The following is a 6,411-nucleotide window of genomic DNA, read 5'->3' on the forward strand; positions in this document are numbered from 1 at the left end:
CATGAAGAAATAAATAAATGAAGTTCTTAGAGATTGTAATCATAAGGAACACTTCAATGAAGTAACTGTAACATAGTGCAGAATGAACTGTAGCTTGTTTATCACAGCTCGCTAAACAAAAAAGAAGTTGAAATTATGTGAGCATATAAGAACACATTTACAGATATACACTCTTAAAAAGGATCTTCGCCGCATAGCACGCGCCTAGCCAGCCATATTCTCACATGATATCGTTATCTGCCCTGATTTGTTGAAAATGGGAGGCGTACGCCTTTTTTGTGACACTTATGATGTTCATAATTGTCACAGAAAAGGCGTACGCTTCCCGTTTTCAACAAATCAGGGCAGATAACGATATCGTTCGAGATTATGATTGGCTAGTAGCGTGCTATGCGGTGAAGTTCATTTCTAAGAGTGTAGGAAAATCACCACCCCATGACGGTACCCTACGTCATTTGCTTCTCTAAAACTCTACAGCCCAAGATAGCATTCTCTCTTTTATTGGTACGTGTAACAATACTCCAAATCAAAAATTACACACAAAAAAAGCACAGTAGAAAGGAACACAGGGTGGACACTGTTGAATTTCATTTTATGTTTGCCACGTCTTGGTAGACATACTCCCTTCCGCTCTCGAAAAACATCTCTTCCCCGCGTAGCACGCTCTGCGCCAACCATTGCTACGAATGATAGGGTTGTAGCTTCTGATTCGAGGAAAGAGCGGTACGTACGCCTTTTTGTGTCAATTTTGATATATGATAATTGACACAAAAAGGCGTACGCCCTCCTCTCTCTTGGAATTAGAGGCTAGCCCTATCGTTCGTGGCCATGGTTGGCGCAGAGCGTGTTATGTGGTGAAGTTCTGTCTTTAGAGTGTAACAAAGGAATTTTTCAAATCAACTTTTACGGTACAAACTTCGCTTGATAGCACGCTCCCTTGCCTAGACAGGCTCCAACTGAATTTTGTCAAAAATTTCAATCCACTATTCACAGAATATCGGCTCAAAACATGATTACAATATTACATCAACAATAATTTGTCTTGAGGAGACTGAAGTAAATCTGACACAAGATTGTTGCTAGCACACTCTTAAAAACGAACTTTACCTCATAGCCTGCTAATCCCGAATGACAGCGTTCCCGCCCCTGATTTTGTTGAAAACCGGAGGCGTGACCTTTTTTGTATCAATTATGCAATTGATAAGTGGTACAAAAAAGGCGTACGCCTCCCGTTCCCACCAAGTCACGAGCGAGAACGATATCATTCGAGTTGACATGGCACTGACAGGCCTCCACAGCTCCCCGCATTTGCGGCAGTAGAAAAATAAAATCACGTCACAGTCACGTGGTATTACATCGTCAGGCATCATGACGGATGCCCATTGGCCAAAGGAGGATGCGCGCTCCGGGATTGGTTGATAAAGTTTCGAAATATCTGACAGCTCACTTTTCGCGGGCAGTCGGCCAGGCGGGCAGCTCCAAGCAAGGTCGCTGCGTCTCCGCGGCTCGCCGATGTCGGTTGACCACAACGACCGAAGAGGAAGTGTACGCGCGGGTTTGTTCGTGAGCTATAGTGACTCTGGCCATGTACTGATCTCCGATAAAGTGTCAACCTACGGACATTCTTGCCGGGTCGGAACTGGAATGCTTGGTGAGCTGACGCCTGCTGAGGAACACTTTCGAGCGCTGTCGCATTTTCAAATACAGTGACTAAGAAGAGAGTGTTCGTAACGACAAAAGTATTTCCCGTGACTGTGTGACCTACGGTGCATCGCCAGAATGAGAAGAAGATGCTCATCTGTGAAACACACGCACTCGTGGACTTCGCTCGCCTCCAGAAGTAGACTGTATGTGTGCTTTGCATGTTCGAACTTTGTTTGGTTGCTGTCTATTCAAGGAACGAAACGTCCTGTACGCACGGTGAATATATGAGTCAAGCATTTGGGTTTATATGTTGCATCAATAAATATGTATTTCGCCTATCAAAAATGTCTTAGTTATTTTGGAATAACGGGCGCCATGTATGAAAACCAGTAGAAGTCAATGGCAGCCAGGGCCGGCCGAAAGCCGAGCCAAACTGAGAGGTTGCTGATTGGTTGGCTGCTAGGCATCACGACGCATTTTCATTGGTCGTATGTCCAGTGTTGCCTGAATTATCTCAAACTATGGGCTCTATGGGGAGCTGTGGGCGCCTGGCACTGATAGCATATGCTTAATGTAAAGCATGTATGCTATACACTCAACGGCCCACTTCCTCAAAGAAGTCAAAATATGCGGTTTTTCATTTACATTTGGCGTGAACGTACCATGTACAGCCGGGCTCGATTCTCTTCTGCCTTGGAAATCACATTGAGTACTTTGTGTTTCAAACTGTTGAACAGCAAACTGTTCGGACGCCATTCATCATCTCACAATCAAGTTGTTGTTCAGCACTCTCTGACGTCGACGAATAAGTTTCCTCAATCTCCTCGGCGACTGGAGGGACTGCTGAGAACACAATTCTCATCACTTTCAATCACCATGTACACAAAGGTCTTGATCTTGATCCCGTGAACAAGACGCACGACACTCGTGTTGCTCGCGTAGCGTATTCAGGGCGTCAGCCGAAATCGCATGGAGCCTTTTTTTTTTCAGCCCGTATAGTGCCTTCATGTACACACACCTTTTACCCTTAACTTTCGGCATCACGGCAACTTCGTGCACATTTAATAAGCCCACCTTCAAACTTGGAACAGCACAACGGAAAGAGCTACTGGAGAAAGCACGCCGGCACAGGCGAGCGGATGATGATGATGAATGTCGGCGCTATTGTCTATATCCATGGCGCTTTCTGCCTTGGTCGCGGCGGTGCAGTTAGTATAGCAGACGACGCTCAGCAGTGGACAGCAGGCAACATTTCTTGCTCTTTGATTCCAGCGAACCTAGCGTGTATTCCGATTTGATACTGTCGCAGTTGTATGCACATTCATTTATGGAGGTATTGAATAAATGAAGCTGGAGTAATATTTCTCGTACCACGCCAATCCAAACTGAACATAGCTGCTAATATGGGCAACAAAATGTTACATTATGTAATTTCAGGCATGTAGTTAATATTAGCTGTGACCAGAATGCACCACTGTTAACTGTTAGCATACATAACATAAAACTGTTAGCCTCGTTGTCAATTTCAGGACACGTCCAAAATATATATCTACAGGACATCCAGGGGACGTCCCTCTTGCCACGTCACCCCTGGATGAATGTAGGAAATTTATGGATATTTTTGGATATCCATGGAATGTCACCTGGACATCCATCATGGATCTGGACGTTATGACAAAACATGGATGTCCTCGGGACGTTGATGGTTGTCTGGGGAGCTTTTAGAAGGGGTTAGCCGTGAGAAGGACTCTTGGCTGATGATCAAACCAGTGGAACAGTCAGAGACTAGGAGAGGACAGCGCTCGACTTATTTGCCGAGACCCTTGCAACCTTTTCCTCTGCCTGACATAGCTGCTACTTCTGCTGGAATGCGAGCGAGCGACTGATGCTTGCATACGGCGCTCGCACGCCGGCCACGACGGAGGCGCCTGTCTGGCCAATGGGGAGGCAGCTCGCGCGTCCCGCAAAATGCTGCGCCAGCGCGCGTCGGCGGAATGCCCTTGTCGTCTGCGGCATGTACTCGCTTTACTGTTCCGTTGATTTATTTTTATTAGTTCGCTGGTTGGTTAGTTTGTGTATTTATTTTTTCCCTCCGTCCCGTTACCTCGGAAAAAACCGCAACGTCGTACAGCCGAGTTCTCCAAAATTCAACTCCACGCCGCCTCTACAAGCCATTCCCGCTACGGTCGCTTCTCTCTTTCTTGATATCGTTATTTGTTGGTATTCTCGTCACTGTCGTGACAGGGGTTATCATTGCACGTAACCATGCAGTAGCCCCACAAACGAGGCGCGAGCTGCTCCGTTTATTTCGCCGCAGAAATGCCAACGTAATCGCGCGCAGGAACAACCAAAGCGCGATGGAAATGCGCAAGCTGTCGGTTCGAGTACCGTGGCTGGCTAACCTTTTCACTGGCAGCCTTCCTTGTGCAACAACAGCGCGTTCAGCTGCGCTCGTCCGCGAGCGCACGATACAACTCGTGCACTTAAGCATGGCCTCTCGCCATCGGCCATACCATGCTGAATACGCCGATTCTCGTCCGATCACCGAAGCTAAGCAGCATTGGGCTCGGTCAGTACTTGGGAGGGAGACCACCTGGGAACACCGAGTGCTGATGGCATCCTTTTCTTTTTTTCCTAGTCATTGATTGTGTCCCCATGATTTTCGCTGCCTGCAACTGTGCCTCCTGTTATGCTTTTTATTCCTTTAATTTCCACTATTGTTTTCGCACTCCGCGCGTCAGTAGCGCGAGTGCAACGTTTGCAGTTTCGTGCGCAGTGTGTTTGCGTATTTATTGATTGATTGATTGATTGATTTGTTGTTTTTTCTCTCTCTCTCCATCACTCCCGCGTTTCTGCTAATTTATTTATGTCGCTCTCTCTCGTTTTATTATTATTATTATTCTGCCGTGGCGTCGCACCACACAAAACGGGGCCCACGAAAGAAAAGAGAGTACACCAGTAAATAAATAAATACATACATACATACATAAACGAAAGCAAGGAGTCAGGCGCGCAGCGCGCACAGACAGACACACAGACAAGAGCTCTCGGGTTTTTTCTACATGTCACGCAAGAACGCTCTGCCCCTGCGGAAAGGATTTGGGGTGGCCCTGAGAAGGGCCTTTGGTTGTTCTGGGTGGTGGTCGAACCGCAGCTTACTTGGAGCTCGTGTACTTGGTGCCGGCCTTGGTACCTTCGGACACGGCATGCTTGGCCAGGATATGGCTAGGAAATTTGAAAAAGGGGAACAGCACGCGATGTCATCCCTATTGAAAATGAACATAAGAAAATTCGGATGTTTCTTGATGTCACATCAAGATTTTTGATGTGACATCAAGAAGCATGAGAACTTTCTCGTGTGACATCAAGATTCCCAGATCTGACATCAAGACACATGAGAACTTTCTCGTGTCACATCAAGATTTCTTCGTGCTCTTAGTGCTGGCATCAGGTGTCTCAGATATGCTTTGATGCCAGCATCAGGCGAACACCGTCTCGTTTGATGTCACATCAGAAAGATGTGATGGTCTCACAGCATCAGCAGGTTTTAAAGTAGTTTCATACCACATTAGGAACCTGCGATCTACACGATCGCACACAGTCAAGAAAAAGTGCTGAATTTTAACCTTGCTTTCTTTGATCATAACAACAAAAAAAGAAAAACAATAGAGAAACGGTCTGCAAGACAGTGAGTGCACTTTTTTATTCCATCGATCTCTCGCTGTCCGATTGCACTGACGCTCTGTTGACAATCATAACTAACTAATAGCTTAGCCTTGGGCAATCTGAAGTGGCATTTTTGCTTCAAACACAACATTCAGTGGTTCTTATGAAAACAGAAGCATTTCCAGAAACATCCTGAAACGACCACAATCACAAGAGGTAGTACGATTCTACCATCGTCATATTTCGTCTGCCAAGCTATTGCGCGGAGATGTTGGATCCATGCCCATTTCAACGCAGGCTTGCCCGCGCTCGCGACTCCTTGCTTGTTCTCCACGCCACCAACCAGTGTCGCGCATGCGCCGTTTTTGTTGGGTTCGCTTTGCCTGCTCTAACGGACGTTCCTCGTCGCCGCGTGTAGTTCGTGTAATTCCGAGCGTTCCAGCAAGTCTAAAGCGTTTTAGAGGCTTTGTATTGTTGCTCTCACTTGATGGTGTCGTTCTTGCAACCCGTCTGACATTGCAACTGTTAGTAAGTGGAAGCGTATCTTCAAACCGCGAGCAGACCAGTCAGTCTCGTTTGAAATGTCAGAGTAAAGACGCTTCCCTGGATGTGAAGCCAAATCGCTCTTCGCCTTCAGGATTCTTGCCGTTTCAGGTGTGTAATTAATATAACTGTGAAGTAATATGTTCGACTGCGCCATGCATTCTCATTGTTCGATGTAGTCTATTTGCAGGCGATATGCACAACGACAGGGAGATAGAACGTTAGGTGAAATCGACTGTATGCTTTGTGCAGACGATATGTCATATGTCTCTACACTACTCTACATAGGTATCCTGCCATCCTGTTTTCTGGAACGATATTTCTTGCAGGTTGAGCGTGTATGACGCAGCGGCCACCAGCAAGAGAAACGCAAGCACCGTGTTCAATGTGGTGGGAAATCTTGCTCGACATGACAGTGCTTCGAAGTGCTTTTTCGGAAGACGGACAAGTTGGACCGGAAATGAGGACATAGGTGTGCTCTTTTTCGTTGTTGTTCGCCGTTCGATCACTACCAGTTTTGTGCCCCAGTGAGTTCAACGCTCATGTATGTTGATGATA

At 46.5% G+C, this 6,411-nt stretch overlaps 1 non-coding gene across 1 annotated transcript; it reads left to right on the top strand.

Moving 5' to 3' along the window:
• The first annotated feature begins 4,143 nt into the window (after nucleotides 1–4,143).
• Nucleotides 4,144–4,262, top strand: LOC135379877 (5S ribosomal RNA). The gene has a single exon (XR_010419328.1). It is a non-coding gene; the product is annotated as a 5S ribosomal RNA (ribosomal RNA).
• Nucleotides 4,263–6,411: the final 2,149 nt, after the last annotated feature.

Source organism: Ornithodoros turicata, chromosome 1 (genome assembly GCF_037126465.1).
Source record: "Ornithodoros turicata isolate Travis chromosome 1, ASM3712646v1, whole genome shotgun sequence".
NCBI classification, from domain to species: Eukaryota; Metazoa; Arthropoda; class Arachnida; order Ixodida; family Argasidae; genus Ornithodoros; species Ornithodoros turicata.